The 22,563-nt window shown below is 41.0% G+C and overlaps 1 long non-coding RNA gene across 1 annotated transcript in view; it reads right to left on the bottom strand.

The window, feature by feature from the left end:
• The window catches only part of LOC144579157 (uncharacterized), a 148,967-nt gene that overhangs the window by 27,328 nt on the left and 99,076 nt on the right, over positions 1 to 22,563 (bottom strand). The gene's annotated exons all lie outside the window — the stretch shown is intronic.

Genomic DNA, 22,563 nt, shown 5'->3' with positions numbered 1-22,563 from the left:
GTGTACATATGTGTGCATATATATGCATATATGTGTTCATGTGTGTATATATTTAGGTATTTATCAACTTCCTGTTATTGCAAGTAATATATGTGAATATATGTGTGTGTATGTGTGTAATATGAAGAAAATATTTGAAGAAAAATTGAGAGTAATAGCTTCTAATAGGTATTTAGCAGCATTTGATTTTTAATTAAAACCATATGCATGTGTTACACACACATGCATATCTATACCTATAATGTATCTATATCCATGTATATTTCATGCTGACAAAGATTTTTAAAGGTCTTGGTCATGGTTAATAGCCTGTGGACCTGAGTGCACCTCTGCTCTTCTGGCTGCCTGGAACCTCCCCTGCCTCTCAAACCTACCTATACCCTACAATCTGAAGGGTGTAGGCCTGTCAGAGCCTGGGACTCCCAGGATCCCCACTACCCCACACCAGCCTGTCATGGATCTCATCCCAGTTGGGCCTGTGCTTATGTCCTCCCAGTTGTTAAATATTTCTTCGTATTATTCTTGCTTATGAAATTACATTAAGTGAAAAAAGAAGATAAAAATTATGTTTATGAAGTCAATAAAAATGAGTTTGTATGGAAATAATACATTGTTTACTCTTTATACTTGTCTGGATTTTAAAAGTATTTTACATAAAAAGCACAGATTAATTTTAAGATTGACAACAAATGTAAGAAAAGGAACAAAATGAAACTCATAGATGGGTAAAGTCATGGATTTATAATATGACTAACTATGTCTCTGCATCACAGAAGCTGGTACAGGCCAATCCTCACTTTCATAAATAGCCCCTGGAAACGTTTGAAAGGCAAATGTTGGAGTCAAAATATGGACATAAGTGTTATGAAGGGAATCTTGACCTTAGATAATTTAAACTAATTAAAAATCTCTATTTATCACCCTTATGATTATAGGAAGAGACACCTCCTTTGGACCCAGGAGGCCAAGTAGACAGATGACAGCCCCCATGAGTGCCTGATCAGATAGGAGGCAGGAGACGAAGTCCCAGGTCAGGTTAGATGGTCAGCCACTCCCAATCATTAAATCCTTATCCAACTGTATTAGATATACAGAGCAGGGTGAGAAGGGGTTTAATGTGCTTAATTTTCCCATCCCAACAGAAAGACACTTTACATATTAAATTGCTCCCCTGTCTGTCAGCATAGATGAGTTTTTATTGCAGGCTGCCTATAACTTCTCCTCACAACCCCTTGAAATTTCCAAGCCCAAAAGTCTTCCCCAGAGGCTGATGCCCACAGTGTCCAATGCCAGAGCCCCTTTGCCCGGGTGGAGACAAGCTGACTAACTGTCCCATCTTGCTCTTGCTTGGGCCTGGCAAAAGGGGAGTTTCCAGGATATGAGGTTTTCAATGTCCAAATCAGGAAACATCCTGGACAAACTAGGATGAGTTGGTCATCCTAGCTGTAGATTATTATTGGATAAGATGTAACCGTCACCCATTGCAGCTGTAGAAGAAGGGATCAATGGGTACCTCTGCTAGGTGGCCAAGGGCTACCTGTCAACACCCTCTGTCCCCCTACGTTTTTCAGATGGACAGTGGCTGGAAGAAAGAGCCCTCTCCACGAGAATGAGAAATTACCTTTCCTTCACTGAGATGTGAAGGAGAGATCAGCTGACACCGGAGTCAGCTTTTAAATATCACGTATAAGACCACAAGCTTTAGGGGCCTGATAGGTGAAGTGGTGGTTGGGGAACTCAAATGGACTGATAGAGTGGTAGAGATTATAACAACCTAAGAAGCCTTTCTTGGGGCAGGTGATCCTCAGCTCCCACTGAGATCTCAAGTTAACAAGGTCTAAGGAAATAGAATCTAGTTTGGTAGATCTTCCCATTTTTTAGGGAAGCCAACAACCTGAATTTTTATGTACTATTTCAACTTTTCAATGTGGAAAACCAATTTTAAAACATGTAAGCACTGTGTAGTCTTTCTCAACTCATGTCTGTGAGTAACTGTGATGCATGCTGTCTGCAAAAGTAAGACGTGTGTCTCAGTTACACTAATTAAGGGTTCACCGTGTGGCATAGAAGACGCCTGGGGTGGAGTGGGGGTATTAGAGAATATCCACAAAACTTGCCATACAGGGTCAGCTACTTTGCATTCTGGTTCTTTCCTTTTCTCTCCAGGTGTGCAGCTCACTTCACCCACTGCCCCCGCCCAAGTACTAGGCATATTAAATAGGAGAGATCTTCTGTGATTTGATTCTTTGCTTCTTCCTCATCTCTCCCTCCCCGCAACCAGCTTTGAATATTGAACTGACCATTTCTCTCTAAGGTGGCACATGGCATTAGAGCAATTCAAAAAGCTCAAACTTATGGGTTCATTATTAGTATCTTGCATTTTAGAAATTCCTGCTGCAGAATCAAATTCCCTGGGCTCCTATTTGGCCTTTAAAATCGATACTCTATCTAGACACAATGAAGGGGAACATCCTTGGCTGGGGCTTACTAATGGGGAAGAGTCCCTATGGCTGTTGGTGTCTAAGGGCATATTCTACAACTCCTAATTAGTGTTTCTGAAATTAATTTTCATTTTGCGGATTAAAGTTGCTCTTGTAAATTAACACATTACAAGAAGCCTCTGGCATATCAATGAAGGGGGAAGGCTGCCCAGCACTGAACTGCTGAGCTCTAGCAGCTCTGAAATGCCCAAATAGTGGGAGAAGTTAGAAAGGTCCCAAGGACAGTACTTCTCAAAGTGTCATCTGAAGCTCACTTGTGTCAAATGAAGCATTTCAGGAAGTATTTTAAAAATACAGATTCAAGGCTGGGCACAGTGGCTCACACCTATAATCCTAGAAGTTTGGAAAGCCAAAGTGAACAGATCACCTGAGAGTTTCACTTGAGAGTTTCTTGAATTCCCATTGAGTTCAAGACCAACTTGACCAATATGGAGAAACCCCATCTCTACTAAAAATATAAAAATTCACTGAATATGATGGTGCATGCTTGTAATTCCAGCTATTTGGGAAGCTGAGGCAGGACAATCGCTTGAACCCAGGAGGTGGAGGTTCTGGTGAGTCAAGATTGTGCAACAAGAATGAAACTCTGTCTGAAAAAAAAAAGAAAACACAACAAGAAAAACAACAACAGCAACAACAAAAACAGATTCAAGGGCCTGTCAAAGGACTGAATCACATTCTATAATGGGAAGGCCCAGGACTCAACTTTAATAAGCTCCCTGCATCATTCTCATGCACAATACATTAGAAGACTCGCCACTACAGGGCCTTTATTTCTGGTTTCTAAGCAGCCACCAAAGCCTCAGGCTGGGAAAGCAGGATGGAGGTTAGTCTTGCCTCACCTTTTGGTCAGATAAAAGAGACTAATAATAAATAGAATAAAAGAACACAAGGGAAGAGGAGCCACTTATATGAGAATTAGAAAATCAAGCTCATACGAAAGTGGGCAAAGGATATGAACAGACACTTTACAAAAGAAGACATACACGAGGCCAACAAACATATGAAAAAATGCTCATCATCACTGGTCATTAGAGAAATGAAAATCAAAACTACATTGAGATACCATCTCACACCAGTTAGAATGGCGATCATTAAAAAATCTGGAGACAACAGATGCTGGAGAGGATGTGGAGAAATAGGAACACTTTTACACTGCTGGTGAGAGTGTAAATTAGTTCAACCATTGTGGAAGACAGTGTGGTGATTCCTCAAGGACCTAGAAATAGAAATTCCATTTGACCCAGCAATCCCATTACTGAGTATATGTCCAAAGGATTATAAATCATTCTACTATAAGGACACATGCACACGAATGTTCATTGCAGCACTGTTTACAATAGCAAAGACCTGGAACCAACCCAATGCCCATCGATGATAGACTGGACAGGGAAAATGTGGCACATATACACCACGGAATATTATGCAGCCATCAAAAATGATGAGTTCGTGTTCTTTGTAGGGACATGGATGAAACTGGAGACCATCATTCTCAGCAAACTGACACAAGAACAGAAAATGAAATACCGCATGTTCTCACTCATAGGCGGGTGTTGAACAATGAGAACACATGGACACAGGGAGGGGAGCACTACACACTGGGGTCTGTTGCAGGGAATACAGGAGGGACAGCAGGGGGTGGGGAGTTGGGGAGAGATAGCACGGAGAGAAATGCCAGATATAGGTGAAAGGGAGGAAGGCAGCAAATCACACTGCCACGTGTACACCTATGCAACTATCTTGCATGTTCTTCACATGTACCCCAAAACCTAAAATGCAATAAAAAAAAAGAAAAAAAGAAAATCATGTTTGAAATAAGGGCAGTTTTCAAAGGACCAATTATGAAAGGGGACAGCCCAGTAGTCTCATAATGGCAACGGATTCTGAAAGGCAGGCATGATTTATTTCAGATGTACCTCATGCCAGGAACTCCTCTAGGCAGTGACATTCATTACTTTAGCAACATTTACTGGAAACCTACATAAAAAAAATTCAAGCCAAAACATATTACATAGAATACATAGGGCCATTTAATATTGATAACATGAAAATATACCAACCGTTATATTTTCTATGCAAATAGCATGCACTATTAGTAATATAAACATAAGCGGAAAGAAAATAGTAGGATATTTTGACATACCGTCAATCAATGTGGTAAACCAAGTAGATGGAACTTAATGCTGGAGAACTTTAATAATGTGACTAATAGGCTAGAGTCACTAGACGTATCCAGTAACAGATGATCCATGTGTGCCCTCAAACATTGATAGTGTATGCAGGCACAGTTTTTCCAAAGGGAAATTTGGTAGTATGAATCCAAAATCTTTGAAATGTGCATCTGTTTAATCTTGAAATTTTATACTTAGGAATTTTTACTATGGTGAAAGATGTATGCACAAAGATGGTGGTTGAAACATATAGAAGTCCAAATGCCTCTCTCTCTATTCCCTTCCACTCAGTGTGGAAGCTGCTTTCTTCTCCTGGATTCTATCTTTCTGGATTCCCTCACTCAGTGTGAGAGTTAGCTGTTTCTTCCTCTCTTCTTTGTCTGTTTCTCTTTAAAAAAATCACTTTCTACAAACACTTTTGTGTCTGGCATTTACTGTGCACTGTTCTGTGGTCCCCCTCTCATTCTTGAGAGGGCAGGAGACCAAGAACCTGGAGAAACACACTCTTAGGGGAGTCCTTTGGGAGGCTGAGGCAGGTGGATCATGAGGTCAGGAGATTGAGACCATCCTGGCTAACATGGTGAAACCCCATCTCTACTACAAAAAATTAGCCAGATGTGGGGGCAGGCTCCTATAGTCCCAGCTACTCAGGAGGCTGAGGCAGGAGAATTGTTTGAACCCAGGAGGCGGAGGTTGCAGTGAGCCAAGATCAAGCCACTGCACTCCAGCCTGGGCTACAGCAAGACTCTGTCTCAAAAAGAAAAAAAATAAATAAATACATTTTGTAAGGCCATAGATGCCATAGGTAACCATTCAGCTGATGGATCTAAGCAAAGCAAATGGAAAACCTTCTGAAAACAATTAATTTTTTTTTTTTTGAGATGGAATCTCTTGCTTGGTCACCCAGGCTGGAGTGCAGTTGCGCAATCTCAGTTCACTGCAACCTCCATCTCCCGGGTTCATGTGATTCTGCTGCCTCAGCCTCCCGAGTAGCTTGGACTACAAGCATGAGCCACCATGCCCAGCTGATTTCTGTATTTTTAGTAGATATGGGGTTTCACATGTTGGCCAGGATGGCCTGGAACTCCCGACCTCAAGTGACTCTAAAAGTGCTGGGCACAGGTGTGAGCCTTACATCCGGTCAGGAATTTTATAATTCTTGGTGCCATGAAAGATATCTGTGATTCATAAGAGGAGGTCAAAATAGTAACATTAATAGGAGTTTAGAAGAAGTCAATTTCAACCCTCATGGATGACTTGGAGGAGTTCAAGACTTCAGTGGAGGAAGTCACTGCGGCTATGGAAGAAATAGCAAAAGAACTAGAATTAGAAGTGGGGCCTGAAGATGTGACTGAATTGCTGCATTCTCATGATAAAACTTGAATGGAAGGAGTTGCCTCTGTTGGATGAGCAAAGAAAGTGGTTTCGTGAGATAGAATCTATTACTGGGGAAGGTGCTGTGCACACTGTTGAAATGAGAGCAAAGGATTTAGAAAGTACATAAACCCTTAGTTGATAAAGCATTGGCAGAGTATGAGAGAATTTATTCCAGTTTTGAAAGAAGTTCTATTGTGGGTAAAATGCTGTCAAACAGCATCACATGCTACCAATAAATCATTTGCAAAAGGAAGAGTCCACTGATGCAAAAAATTTCATTGTTGTCTTATTTTAGAAAATTGCTACAGTCACCCCAACCTTCAGCAACCACCTCTCTGATTAGTCAGCAGCCATCAACATCAAGCAAGACCCTCCATTAGCAAAAAGAGTATGGCTCACTGAAGATTTAGATGATTGCTAGCATTTTCTAGCAATAAAAAATTTAATTATACAGTTTTTGAAGCTGTAATGCTGTTGCACATTTAAGAGACTAGAGTTTAGTGTAAACATAACTTTTACATGTACCAGAGAACAAAAACATTTATGTGACTCACTTTACTGTGAAATCTGCATTATGGCAGCGGTCTGAAACTGAATCTACAGTGTCTTTGAGGAAGTATACCTGCGTTTATGTCAAAGCAACTGTTTCTCCAGATGAAACTGGAAAGCACAATTTATCAAATTCTGGGTGGACTGGAATAGTAAACTCCTAGAGCTTTGCACATTCCCAAGAGAGGTTCCCATTTTCAGTGAAACAAGATGGGGAGCCCCCGGGTCTGCAGAGGCTCATGACCAGCAGTAGACATGCAGTGACCAGGTGTGGGCTGGCTAGACATCTGAAAGTCCTCCGTGATGAAGGCTGGCCAGCTCTCAGGATCAGATGAGAGGCTTAGAAGCCAGGTATTCAGTTGTAAATCAAGACCATACGCACTCCTCCATTATCTGGCATTATGTAATGGAGGGACCAGATACCACTGGGGTAAAGGAGGACCACGGAAAACGCCCAAAATTTAACTGAGATTATTTGAAAGTAAGTAGAAGAAGGAGAATAAGAAAAATTAAGAAATACGTGTCAATAAAATCAGAATAGTGGTTTCCCTCTGGAAAAACGAATAATCAGGAGGAACACATGGGTCTTCAGATGCATGCATAGCATTATACATATTAAGTCAAATAGATGGTAGGTGCCTCCTTGAGTGTCTAGAAGATTCCATAGTACATTTTTTAGAAGACATGTGTTACTCTGCTGGGCTGAACAGATAAGCTGTGAAGGACTATGACATGTAAGATTCAAGACAGATGTAAGAAGGGTGGAGAGAGTTCTTCAGAAAAGGAAACTAAACTCAATTTTTCACAAAAAAAGTAAACTAAACTTTAATACAAAATCAAACAAAATTAGTGCCCCCAAAAGGGAGATGAGTAATCGTGGAGCCATCTGTAAACACCAGCAGAGGTTGCTGGAAGCAGGGAATGAACTGCTTTTAAATAGCAGGTTAGAAGTTTTCTGTCCTCAGGCTGCAGAGGCAGCAGCTCCCACCATCACCAAGAACTCTGCTCTGAGGTTGGTGGTACATGAAGTCTCAAAATTTTCTGTTCCCATAAGTGTGGGGTGTGTGTGTGTGTGTGTTATTGTTGCTGTTGTTATGTGTGGTGGTGGTAGGGAGTCAGTGGGAAATCAGAGGGGATCAGAGTCTCCAAAGTAAATAAGTGGATAAATATCTAGTTGCCACCTTTAATTCTTGAGGTGGAAAACAGATTCTTTTAGTATCCTTCTTTCTCTGTCTGTGGCAATAAAAAATTTATGGCGCATACATTTTTTCCTAGATAGAATACTATTGCACATTTAAGAGACTAGAGTTTAGTGTAAGCATAACTTTTATATGTACAGAAAACAAAAACATTTATGTGACTCATTTTACTGTGATTATTTACATTACGGCAAGGGTCTGGAACTGAATCTACAGCATCTCTGAGGAAGTATACCTGTATTTTTATGAAAGCAACTGTTTCTCCAAATGAAAGTGGAAAGCACAAAATTTGGTTGAATTGGAATAGCGACCTCGCAGGGCTTTGCATATTCCCCAGAGAGGTTCCCATTTTCAGTGAGGCAAGGTGTGGGTCCCTGGGCCTGCAGAGGCTTATGTCCTTGTTCCAGCCAAGGGAGAGAAACACAGTAGACAACTGAACATTTGGCTGTGCTCTGGCCAAAGGAGGTGAAATGAGCAAGTCCAGATCCATAGCTAACTGGGATGCCCTCATTCCAAGTGGCACTGCTACAGTTTCTCAGGTGCATCACACCCAAGGACATGGTCAGGCATCAGGGACAGGGGGCAGAGCCATCTGGCCAATAGCAGGTGTGCAGGAGGCAGCAGCCTGCAGTACCTGGGCACAGTCACAAGGGTTCCCTGTGTGGCCAGTGTGAAAGGCAGGAGGAGGATGTGAAACTGCTCAGAGGAACACAGCCCTCTCACTGATTGCTGGGACCAGGTGGTGGAGGGTGATAGAAAGAGGATCATGCCCTAGAAAAGACCAGGTAACCACACGCATCAGTATAACCTTTGCCTATTTCTCCCAACACACATTTGAGCAACATACTGCATTTAATTTAGTGTTCCATTGAAAGGAAGGAAAATACTATCTATACATTTGGATTCAAAGGGACCTTTGCAAAAATTATTATGAGATGAAGACTGGTGTCTTTTATACCGCTTGGTACTAACTGGACGAATGAGTAAATTAAGAGGAATTAAAATGGCATGCCTGAATAGAACTAAAATTAGGGGAAGAGTTAATTTATACATCATTTTGTACAAAACAATGAAGTCTAAACATGTTATTTATGCTCAGTCATGAATAAAATGCAGCTTTCAATTTCTCCATGATTGAAGAATGATTATTTCTACAGACTTATTTAATATTGGTCTGACATCATTTAGTATAATATAATAAACTGAATTGAAATTTCATTTATAGAAATTAACGGGGTCATGACCCCACACAATATCTTGTAGTCAAGATGCACTTTTTGTTGAGAAAAATAAGATTTCTTACAGTGTGAACCACATCTGTCCTGTTAGATCTTCACAAAATCATTTTTGATCACTGATATTAGGATCCTTCTAGAATAGCAGCATTTTTTGAAGGTACACCAAAATGAGACTTTTTTTCAAGCTTGTTGTTGAAGAAGTGAAAAACTAAATTTTTCCCAGCATTGGGGTTTGATTGTAAATAAGTCACATGCTAGAAGTTGAGACAAATTGGATGGAAGTGGAAGAAGACACCTGCTTTCAGGACCCCTCATGGGAAGGGACAGTCCTAGGGCTGTGTAGGCTATCTGTGGAAATTCCATCAAGCCACGGAAGACATTTTCTTACCCAGTGGGATTTGGTAGTTAAGGTAGGCAGCTCAGAATATAGGTTCACAGACACTAAGCCTGTGGTGGCTGTTCCTCTTACATGTGGCCTGGAGCATCTTGCTGGAACAGGAGCTAGATTGAGTAGCAACTTAGGTCCTAGGTGTTGGTTGATGTTCACAGTTCCAGAAGGCAGATCAAGGAATGAACATCTCTTAAAACCTCCTCTTGGTGTGCCTTTCCCTATTACAGAGGCTGGAAAGCTGAACACTATATCCCATACTTCTTTGCACCAATATAACCAGAGGCACTATGTGAGACCTGAACTTAGAACCAAGTTCTGCAAGGAGGGAAGTGGAAAAATGTGGGGCATCTACGTTGTGGATGTGGCTCTAGCCAGCATGTGATGGCTGTGGAACCAGTTTCTCTGGTGGCGGCTTCTTGACCCCCAGTTAGACATGGAATGATGTGTGATCCTGGAGCCAACAGGGGTACAGTGGTTTCCTCATCCACCAACATTCTAATTATAGCAGAAGTCACTATTATTTTAGTCAGTTTTGTTCCAAAATTCATTTCTGGAGACGAGCCTAGAGGCTGCTTCTCTAACTCTTCCAGCACCTTGGACGTGCCTAGTTTCCTGTACTAAATCCCTTTCTTTTTATAGTCCAGGGAACTCTGACTGATAGCAGAGCTCTCCCATTTGACCAGTTATTTGGGCTAGTCTTTCTGGTCCCTGAAAGCCAAATCAATATTTCTTAAATCCGAAATATATGTTGAAATATTAATAGTTTGTTTTTCTCTGCTCCATATTCTATCTTGCCTTCCTTTTCAGGCACCAAGGGTAACATTATTTTCTAATGACACCCCGAAGAAGCCAATACATAGACAACTAAGAGTTATTTTCTTGACTTTGGGGTTCTTAAACAGACTTGTAAATCTTTGTTTGAGGGCACAGTCTTTAAGGCCAGTTCACTACTGATTCATAAGAGCTGAGTCCATTGGAGATAAATAATTTTGATTTTGAATTCTAAAATAGTGGCTCGGCTCAGAAGGAACAAGGATAAAGCCTGGAGAACCAATGGTGTAAAGTTTAACCCATCGAATAGTTTGAAAAGTATGATGTCATAAAGTTTTTCTCATTTAAATGAAGTAAGAGTCCAAAATCCATCAGCAGGAAGGGAAACTAGAGGGGAATTAATGAGAACTTGGTTACCTCCTAGATCCCCAAGAAAGTTCTCAGTGTTCCTGCTCCAAGTTTCAGAAGCTGCACACATGATGGGAACTCAAGACATATTTTGAGAACCATCATGAGAACAGACGATGTGTCTTTGTGGTCCATTTGTCAGAGCATAACTCAGGAGATATGAGCCTCATCCAACATTGCTCCTGAATGGTAGAGTGGCAATGTCATCGGATGTTGGGGTAGATGTGCTTGGGAGCAGTTTCACACAATCAGCACTGCTCACCAGAGGGAATTTACTGAAAAGCTAATGAGGCTGATGTTCAGTGCCTCTCAAAAAACCTGGGGATGGGCCCAACAGTGCGTTCAAAAAGAGCAAATCTCAGGTGCAATTAGTGAAGACAACTGTTTCTTTCTTTTACACCTGCCCCTCTATCCATCTTCCCTTCATGTGGGCTGGCATTGGAGTGGCCATAAAGTGTTTGGAATCTACGCTAATAAAAAAAAGTCTGCGTTGAGGATACATTCCAGTTGGATGTGTTGAGATACATGTATGTGGCTTGCAGATGCTTCTCGTATCACCAATCCTGCATAGAAAGAGCCTCCAGGAATAATACTACTTCTTTAAACTGTGCCAAATTGTCTGGAGTCATGAGAGGAGGAGGATGAAGTGTCAAAGGTCACGTAATATAAATATGTCCCGTGGTGCTCAGAGCTACTGGAAATACACTGGTAGAGGAGGAGAAACAATAACTTTCTTGGTAAGGCACAAGCCTGTACTGATACTACCAACAGGGAGTATATCTCTGTGTGAAGACATATGCTTTATCAATTGTGCTAAAGCAAAGACATTATCTTCTAGTCTTTTAAAAATATATATTTCTAAAATGTTTTCATATAAAAATATTTCATTGAAATATTTCATTTTTGCACATTTCATTGAAAAATATTAGACAAAAGAATAACAAAGCTACCTAAGACAATTAATTAATCAAATTATTTTTCTAGATTCTAATGTTTGTTGTATGTCAGCTTTTGATGTGTTAAGCCAAGAACCATACTCAAACAAATCAGCAAGGCAGAACACATTGTGTATCAATTCTGTACTCATAAACTTTAACATCTTGATGAGCTGGGATGTTTGAAATATAAAGATAATAACTGGCTAATAGTAGAACTTGAATTGCATTGAGTAGTAATGACAGAAAAAAAAAGTTATGATTTCCTCGTTCTAAGTAAAAATTTGTGTTTGTTCCTAACTTCGTACTTTTGTTTTCTTGAAAGAAGTCCCCCAAATTGCATAAAGTACAGGGCTCATAAAAACCAGATGTAACTCTAATTCCAACCTGAAGTTCCTGAGCTTCTTAAAGATGCTACAGAGGTTCTGAGAGGGCTGTGTACCAGAGGTCCCACTCAGGATAAACTACAATGTATGTGATACCTATGGCTGGAGGTCAAACCAGGAAGACAGACACCAATAAAAGAGGCCATATGGAAAAATGGACACAGGCCAATAAGAAGAAGGGAGGGCTTGCAGAGCAGAAATTGTCCCTCCTTGGCAGCATGATAGCTGAGCCTCCCACCCCAACCTTGCCCCAAAGAGAAGGACAACAATAAAGGGGGTTAAAAACTTGAATTGCTTTAATTAGAAGTATCTGAGCTACTTCGAATTGTCAAGATGAAGTTTTCCACCATTGGGGAAACACAAACACAGTCCTGACAACCAGATTAAATTCAGTTACAGAGAAATAAAGAAAAATGCCCTTTACTTCCTGGAATGAGTGACTTGCAAGATTCATGCAACTCTATTTTGGCTTCCCCTCATGATCATCAGAGCAAGCTGCAGAGGGCACTACAGAGCAGGCATCCATTCAGTAGGACATCCCCAAGAACTGGTGGGTGAGGGTGGGTATGTATAAAGGCAGAGAGGCTGTGTGCAATGGCTCACATCTGTAATCCCAGCACTTTGGAAGGCTGAGGCAGGTGGATCACCTGAGGTCAGGAATTTGAGACAAGACTGGCCAACCCTGTCTCTACTAAAAATACAAAAAATTAGAGAGGCATAGTGGTGGATGCCTGTAATCCCAGCTACTTGGGAGGTTGAGGCAGGAGACTTGCTTGAACCCAGGAGGCAGAGGTTGCAGTGAGCTGAGATCGTGCCATTGCACTCCATCCTGGGTGACAGAGCAAGACTCTGCCTCAAAAACAAACAAATAAATAAAAATAAAGGAAGAGTTAGAGAGAATGTATGTGGGGCCAACTGTCCCAAGCTACGAATACAGGCTCAGGAACCTGCCCTCCTAATTACAGGAGTGGTTCCAGACCACAGGGCTGGTTGTGGATCCCCACTTTTTGTTCAACAAGCATTTCCTGGAAGCCTCTCATGAGGTTGTTGCTGAAAATGGAGCAGAACAAAGTCCTCACTCTTGTGAAGCTGCCATTCTAGCAGAAGGGAGATAATATGTAAATTAGTGACAACCTTACATTAGGTTGTAATCAATGCTATTCAGAAAAGGAGATTCCAGGAAAAGGGTGCTATTCCACAGCGGGGAGTTAGGGAAGCCCTCCATGAGAAGGGAACAATATGGCGTTATCTGAGGGAATAAAAAAGCCAGCCATGTGGAATCTGGTAGAAGAACTTTCCAAATGAGTGAAAAAGCAAGTGCAAGACCCGAGAGAGGAGCCTGGTTGGGTGTCCAGGAATGGAGGGGGACCAGTGAAGCTGCGTTGGAGGGAGGGAAGGAACTCACAGGCATAGCCAGAGGCTGGACCCTGGGGCTTAGCAAGGACCTTGGATTTTACTCTAGGTGAGATGAGCAGCCACTGTTGAAACCATCTTTGCAAAAATTATAACTGAGAGAATACTTACAGTGAAAGAAATCTGACCTAACTGACTCCATCTTGCTTCTATCTCCAGGCTGTTCTTGTTCATTCCTGGGCATAGGCCAAACTAACTTTGGGAGGAACTTAGTTTGCAATTTAGCTTTGAAACAAAGATGGTAACAGCCCTTTTCAAAACAAATACCCTTCCTGCCTGGGGACTAGAATGTCTATGTAGGACTAACAAATTAGCCACATAATTAAAAATTATGGTTTAGGAGTTATGCAGCTGGAGGCTGTAAGATTCTAAACCTCCCCAGATTGCTTCCGGGGACAACATCACTATTGTAAAACCCAAGATCAGTCCTTGAGATATTTTGCATACCCTGCACTTAATGGATTGGCTGGCACTACCCAGATCAATTAATTGGCTCATCTGGTCCTGTTGCCCCCACCCAGAAACTGATTCAGGGCAAGATGACAGCTTCAATTCCCTTTGATTTCATCTCTGACCCAACAATCAGAACTCCTGACTCACTGGCCCCCTACACACCAAATTATCTGTAAAAACTCTGATTCCCAAATTGTTGGGGAGACCGATTTGAGTAATAACAAAACTTTGGTCTCACTACAGCCAGCTCTGTGTGAATTATTCTTTCTCTTTTGCAATTCCTCTGTCTTGATAAATTGGCTCTGTCTAGGCAGCAGGCAAGGTGAACCTATTGTGTGGTTACACTGGCAGGCTTAGGGCAGATGAATTACTTGGTCAAATTTTTTCTAAATTAGTCCCTCCAGCTGCTGTTTGATAAATCTACTGGGAGAGAGGTAAGGGTAGAAGCAGGGATACCAGCTGGAAGATTCCTGCAACAATATAGGAGAGAGATAATGATGGTTTGGGCCATCACATGGAAGTGATAAGAAGTGATCTTATCCTGAATATATTTGAAGGAAGAGCCAACTGGATTTACCAATGGATTGGCTATATGAGTAAGAGAAAGAGCAGAGTGAAGGATAATTGCAAGGCTTTTTATGCTAAGCAGTTCTTAAAAGAGTTGTCATCTACTGACATAGGGAAGACTGGAAGAAGAACACATTTTGGGCAAGAAAATGAAGTTTAATTTTGCACATAATGTTTTTGAGATGCATATTAGATATCAAAGTAAAGATTTCAACTTAAGAAGTTGGGTATAAAAGAGCTGAGTTCAGAGGGAAGGATGGAGAGAGAGAAAAATTTGGGAATCATTGATGTATAAATGTCTTTGAAGCTCTGGGCCTGGGTGAGCTCACCTAATGAGTGAGGATATATAGAAAAAAGAGATATGAGACACGAAGACAGGGATACTGGAATATTTAGAAGCTGGGAGATGTGAAAGAAGCAACAAAGGAGTTGAGGAGTGGCTGGAGCTGAAGAGTGGTACCACATAAATGGAGAGAGTTCTTCTATAAATGGAGAGAGTTCTGCTTTGCCCAACCTGCTCCTTTATCTTCCTATCTAGGTTGGACACCTGTCTGTTACCTGTTTCCCATTTGTAACCCCTGTGCAGACCCACAGCCTTTATGGGTTGACTCTAACTCCTCCACAAGAGGTGCAGCAGTTTTTACTCCCTCCGATGGCCAACAGCATTCCACATTGTGTTCTCAGCCCCCACAGAGGACCCTGGTGTACAGCAGGAAGAGGAGGCAAGCAGATAACCAGGTGAGAGTTTTCATCATCAGAGGGCATGGCCTCTACCACCTTTCCACTGGTTCCCTCAGAACTTACATTCGACTTTTGCAGGGCCTCTGAATTGTAAAATGAGAGGTCACTTCACATGTTAATGTCCCGACAAGGTGGTGTCAGAAAAACCAATACCCAGGAATGAAGAAGAAATGGGAAACCACAGAAATTGATTTTCAATAAAAAGAAAAGAATTTTGTGGTTGCCTGCTGAACTGAAAGTGACAGAAATCTGCTTCCAGGTTTATGCCCAATGGATTTCAAGACATCATATATTTTTAAGGATAAGGTCTTGATCCAGAGGATTCTATACAACAACTTAGACCAACTGGATATTTATTGGAGGTGTGTGTCCACTGCTGAGAGCCATGTTAATCCAAGAACTGTTCCCAAACAATTCAGCAAGGCAGGAAATACTGTGTATCAATTCTACACTCATAAACTTTAAAATCCTGATGAGCCAGGATGTTTAAAATATAGATGATAATAACTGGTCAATAAATAGTGGAATTTAAATTGCACTGAGTTGTAATGGTAGAAAAAAATGTTTAGTTTGATAATCATATTCAAAAAATGCTCTGAGCCAAATAACTGTAATTTTGAAAATCCATTCAATCCTTTAAGGAACAGGAAATTCCCATACCATATATTAAATGTTCTGAATAGATACTAAGATTAAAAGCTACTTACTTCATTATATTAAGATAGGATAATTTCTGCTAAAACCTGAAATATATAATACATGCACAAAAGAAAATACACAAGTCACATCCCCTACATTAATACATTTAAAATTTTCAATAAAAGGTGATCTGATATCATTACAGCAGTCCTTTCTAGACTAAAATGGTGTCTTCTTCAAGCCATACTCCCTAGGTTCCTGGCCCTAGACCCACGGGGCTACATCAAGAACACAGACGAGCCAGAGTGTTACAGATTCTTGACAAAAGGATTGTATGTCTCAGAATTATCTGAGCCAGCCCAGCCCCACCTCCTATTTCTGTTTATATTCTAGGAGTTGCAGACTATGAAAGTTTAGTATGATGGAAAAATAAAGGGTGGAAGGGACAAGAAGGCAAAAGTGCTCAGGCCACCTCAAAATCCATACCTATGGGTTACAGAGACTAGGGACAGAGGACAACACAGGACAAAGAGTCTGCTTTCCTATTGTCAGGATGTGTCTGTATAATTAAGTGAAGTGTTTCTTGTTTCTGCTTTGTTTTCAACAGGAATTTAGTGGCACTTGCCTTGTAATTTGTAAAACTTCCACCAAGATTCTGGCACTAGTCTGCCTGTTACTTTAAGTTTCATTGGTGTTATGTATTTCTTTACATTTCCTTACTGCATTTTTTACTGCAAAGTTTGAAAGAGCCATAGAGGAACTGCTGCCCAAATGCCATTTTGAACCGGAAGTTGAGGCCACTGGATTTTTTTAACCAAATGTGTTTACCCATACTCATCAAAGCCACTGTTTTTTTTAGGATGCAACCTTGATACTCAGAGGATACTAAAAGACATAAAGTGGCCAGTCCAGCTTGAAAAAGTGCAATTTCCCTCTAGCTCACTTGTTGCTCTCCCTAACCCTGTCAGGAGCCTGACACTTCATGTTCCTTCCTATTTCTGACTTGGTCATGTTTTATGAAGTCAACCTATTGAATTAGCGTTTCTACTCCCTTCCCAGTTATGTGTTACACATTCTCCAAAGGGTATGGCTAATAACAAGGTTGGAACTAGAAGTGTGTCCTCAAGCAAAAGGTCACAAAGAATCCTTTTGTGTCAACCACAAAATAAATATGGCTCTAGCCTCTGAAAATAAAAAAATTTCAAGATTTTACTTCATTTCCTTGAAAGACCAGAACCCCTCGGGGAAATCAGTCTAGTTCAAGCAGACACTTTTCATTAGGTAAAAATAATTAGCCCAAGTGCGTCTTGTTCTTGTTTGGAAAAGCAAGATTTAGCAGAGATGCCAAAAGCCTTAATAACACTCTGGATGCAATGCAGAAGAAAGGGGGAGGCCTCCTTATGTTGAGGACCCTGGTTTCTCAGATCTTGGGGTGGGATCAGGTGGTAAATACATGAATATATTACTGCCCAGATTCTCTTTGAGCAGGAACAGGGAGCAGAGCCAGTGTTAGTAAAGAAAACCGCAAAGAAAAATTGGCAGCTTGCATTTCTGGTTGCCAGGGGCTGCCGTGCCTGCTGTGAGTGAAAGGGGACGCTGCCCTCCCTCAGCCTCTCTGCAGTCTTTCCTTGCTCTGCAGCCCAGGACATCACCAGAATACAATCAATAGCAGCCCACAGGCCACACGGGTGGGCCTCCAGGCCCCTGAGCATTTAGTGGCACTAATTAATGCAGTGTTCCCACTAATGACAAGAGACATCTGCCCTTGATTTCCCCATGTCACAATGGCTGTGCTATCCTGTCCTGCCACTTGGGCCCGAGAAACTACCATTTCAAAGATTGCATAATACCGTGCTTGCTGTGTTTAGTCTTTAGGTTTACTTCTCCTCAACTCTAGAGTGAATCCTTTTTGCTGTTTGCCATCTCTTCTCAGATGCCTTGGTGCTGAGACAACACAGAAGGACCTGGTAAACTGAAAGCCTGCACCACTGTACAGCTGATGTTATCCTGGACAACATGAAATCCTTCCTACTTCCCTGCATTCCATCTCAGTCCCTTTTCCACATCTTTCCACATCTCCCTGCTTCTCTAAAATTCTGGGTCCAATACATTAGCTAATTGCCTTGGCTTCTTATTTGTAAAATGAGATCCCAATATTTAAAGAGGAAATGGTGTGGTCAAGGGTACAGCACACACATTTAGGAAACACCAAACACAGACTATAGACATGGCCCTGCCATCCAGGAACTGAAGACTTGGTAAAGTTATTGAATCTCTCTGAACCTCTGTTCCCTTATTTGTAAACTGGGAAACAAATTATTACAATACTGAGTCATCTTTCAGTGACAATGCATGCGTGGTGCTTAATGTCATTGCTTTTATCACCAGCTGGTTTGTATTGTAATCCTTTTTTGGTGAAAATTAAATGAGATGTGAAAGTGCTTTGAATACATTGCTAAATAAGTTTTAAAATATTTGTGTATTTTTGGCCACGTGCAGTGACTCATGCCCGTAATCCCAGCACTTTAGGATGCCAAGGTAGGCAAATGACTTGAGGTCAGGAATTCGAGACCAGCTGGCCAATGTGGTGAAATCTCATGTCTACAAAAAATTCAAAAGTTAATTGAGTGTGGTGCTATGTACCTGTAATCCCAGCTATTTGGGAGGCTGAAGCAGGAGAACCACTTGAACCTGGGCGTTGAAGGTACAGTGAGCCAAGATCATGCCATTGCACTCCAGCCTGGGTGATGGAATGAGACTCTGTCTCAAAAAACAATTGCCTACATTTTTCATATAGTAATGTTACATGCATTATAACAGCTTTTAATCTCTCATGACACCCTGTGTAAACTGTTTTAAATGCAGTGGTATATTTATTTAAATAATACATGTTACAGGGGAACTGTACATGTTTATGAATCATTTTGAATCATTCTATAACTATAGATTCTAGGCTATATTACATAGTACTTTTTGGTTACAAGTGAAGGAAACTAATTTCCTAAATAGTAGTCCCCCCTTATCTGTGGGGAAACAGCTAAGACTCCCATTGATTGCCTGAAATCACATTTAGTACCAAACTCGACATACACTGTTTTTTCCATGTGATAACCAAAACAGATACCAAGTGACTAATGGGCAGGTAGTGTATACAGTGTAGATACTCTGGACAAAGGGGTGATTCGTGTCTGGACCAGACAAAGCACCATGGTGAGAGGTTTTATTGCACTGCTCAGAATAGTGCACAATTTAAATCTTATGAATTGTTTATTCCTGGAATTTTACATTTAATATTTTCAAACTTTAGTTGACCATGGGTAACTGAAACCATGAAAAGCAAAACCACAGATAAGGGGGAACCACTGTTATTTTACAGACACACACACACACACACACACTGGATTGTATGTATAATATAGGTGCATCGTGACCCCTGAACAACATGGGTTTGAACTGTGCAGGTCTGCTTACTCATGAATTTTCTTCTACTTCTACCAACCCTCAGACAGCAAGACCAACCCTTCTCCCTCTTTTTCCTCAGCCCACTCAAGGTAAAGACGGCAAGGATGAAAAGCTTTATGCCGATGAGCTGCTTTCAGTTAATAAATAGCAAATGTATTTTCTCTTTCTTATGGGTTTTCTTCTGAATGTTTTATTATCTCTAGCTGCCTTTATTGTAACAATACAGTATGTAATACATATAATATACAATATATGTGTTAATCGACTATGTACTGATAAGGTTGTTAGACAACAGTAGGCTATTATTTAACTTTTGGGGAGTCAAAATTATATATAGATTCTTGGCTGTGCAGAAAGTTGGTGCCTTTAACCCCTGTGTTGTTCAAGGGTCAACTGTACTTATATAATCATATATATTAATTATGCAAAGAATTATACATAAAATTCTATATAAGTATATATGGAGAGAGAGAGAGTGTGTGTGTGTGTGTGTGTGTGTGTGTGTAAAGAATGATGCAGAGGTAGCTTACAAAAATATTGAAAAATTGTGGAAACTAGGAATTAGGGCCTTGGGATTTGACACTGGGGATTCAGTACCACTAGTATTGTCTTTGTCTAGTTCTCGTCTCTTCTCCACAGGGTGGAAACCATGGTCGCTAGTGGTGATCACCAAGCCACGATCAATACAGGGAAAATGGATTTCTACCAGTGTCTGCATGAGTTATGTGCCCATGCCAGAACACATCACTTCACTGGGCAATGGGGGCTCATGATTGGCCAGGGCTGGTAAGAGCCAAAGCTCTTACTAGAAGTGGGAAGGAATGTTTCCAGGCAATACCATAATCTCCTACATTCCACTTCATGGCTGCTGGGACTTACACTCACCATCTTTATTTCCATACACGCAATTCCAGAATTCCTAGCGTAACACGACTATCCCATGGGAAATCAAGTATGTATTCCCTAGCACCCCTAAAAGGAAAAATTCCCAAAATCACATCCAGTAGCCTCATGTAGCCTGCGACCTGGATGCTGGCTGATGGGCATGTCCAGATACAGCTTCTTATAGTCTGTCAATTTATGGCTAATTAATAAACATAACCATCCCCAACAGACTGAATAACCAAAAGTGAAGGGAAAACAGGAAAACCACAACAGGAACTGTCTTCTATAAAGGAGGAAAATGAAATATTTGAGATGTTCTCTCCCAGCCTATTGCAGACCCTTTGCATCTGCACTTGGTTGGCTGGTCTAGCTGCCCTGACTCTCCTGCTGGGAGAACTTTCCCTACTTGTTGACCTCCAGGACCATGACTGAGAAACATGTAGGGATGTTTCCTCATCAGGGAGCTGCTTTAGCAATGCCCTTCCTGTTGACATGATTTTGGAGCCTGGGAATTGTTTTATGAGTGAAGTATTATGGGCTGCTTCTTTCTAAGCTGCATTTTCTTTGTCAGTTTAACTTCCTTAAAACCCTACTAAGCTGCCAGTCTATTCAATTCCTAGGAAAATTTATAGCTAGTAACCAAAGCAACAAATTTTTAAAATCATGGTCCTTAATTCCAGATCTCACTCTTTTGCAGTTTTCATCTCTTAGCAACAGGTCTGGGGTCTCTGTCTACTGGATTAGATCTTAGCCTGGCATTGCCATGGCACAGGATGAAGCAGTGGATCCTGGTGCATGGCAGAACCAAATTCCCAATCTTACATAGAGTATCAAAAAATAAAGGCACATCAACAGCCTCATGTGTGGGATGGGAAACAGGGGACTGGGTCAGGCTTTACCCACTTCTGAGGACACTCCCATCCCCCCATCTTATAGATGCCCTGTTCCCACCATCACCTTGGTTTTACTCACACACAGAATTTAACTCCCACCTTCACAGGTCCTGGATTTGCTGGTCATAGGAGAAAGGTTAGCTGCATGCTGCTCTCTTTCTGCTTCTATTAAATGGGTCAAGTTGGACAAGAGCTTGTTTCTCTCTTGTAAGGTCTTCCTGCAGGCCAGAAGTGGTATTTAACCAGTACACTTGTAGGCCCAAAACTGTTTATAAATATTAAAAGAACTACAGCCTTAAGCCTTTTTCCAGTCTCTGAACTACCCTCTACCCTTCCCCACTGCCCTGGCCCTTCCCCAGGACCTCCTGAGGACATCACAATTGGCAATTAAGGGGCTGACGTGAGCCCATCAGGGCCTAAGGGCCCAGCTGCACAGCCTACATCTGTTCTGATTGGCAACTGAGAGCTGTATGAGTTGTTGAAGGTATCAGTAGCCAATATCCTTTAATAATCAAACATTTTCTGCCAAGTCCCCTGAACTTCCATGCAGGCATATGATCTGAATGCCAATAAGCAGTTAACAGTTTAGCTATTTTTTTCTATAGTGCATAAATGTATTTGAGCCAGAGTAGACCACCGTCTATGCCTCCATATCTTAAGCCAGTCAAGTTTTGTATTTAATGTCCATCTTTTAAAATCTGTTATTTGAACACTTCAGGCTCCAATATTTTAAATTAATCAGTAGTTTCAACTTCTGTCTAATTTAGGCATAAAACAATATTTATTGGAAACATACTGATAGTTTCCAGGCAATGAAACAATAAGAAAATTACACTAATTTTTTAACAACGATACCAGAATTTTTGTATTCAGAAGAATGTTGTATTTGAAAGTGGTCACTTTGAATGATTTTGCATTTCTTCCAGCCTCACCATCATTGCCAAGACTTGGTTTTGGACTGTCTAACTTTGAATTGCTTCCAGAACCCACATTGCATTCTTCTGCATATCTAAATTATGCCAGACTTTTGCCCTTTGAAGGTGAATTTGATTTGCTTAGAAAATCATTTGAAATCATATCTGGTGGCTGAGGTGACTTATCAAGGTGACTAACAGTGGTTTGGGTAATAATTTTTTTAAAGTCATTTTTGTAGCAGACTGAAAAGTAGGGGTGAAATGTTTTTCATTACTATATTACTTAAGATTTTTCCTCTCTTTGCCTGACTGACAACAGGTTGTCTCTCTTTTTACTGACAGGTCGATGATGATAATTGGTTAGTAATTGGCTGACAATCTTTAGCCAACAGAATGTGTGACCAAAAGAGTGACTTTCAGAGTCCAGACTCAACTAGATACTGCAAACTGACCCAAGGGAATAAGGGAAAGAAGCTATTAGAGGAAATAACTAAAGACTGCAATACCTATGAGACAAATTTAACCATAAGATAGGGAAGTTGTGGAGAAAAGTAGTGACCTCTGTGAGTATGCTGTTTTGAGAGTATGGCTATGGCAGACAGGGCTTTAGAGTAAAGTGGATCTGAGTTCAAATCCTACCTTCTCCATGTGGCCTTGAGCAAGTTACCTT

The sequence above is a fragment of the Callithrix jacchus genome, chromosome 14 (genome assembly GCF_049354715.1).
Source record: "Callithrix jacchus isolate 240 chromosome 14, calJac240_pri, whole genome shotgun sequence".
Lineage (NCBI taxonomy): Eukaryota > Metazoa > Chordata > Mammalia > Primates > Cebidae > Callithrix > Callithrix jacchus.
The sequence above is the reverse complement of the archived record's forward strand: the minus strand, read 5'-3'. Positions and strand labels throughout refer to the sequence as shown.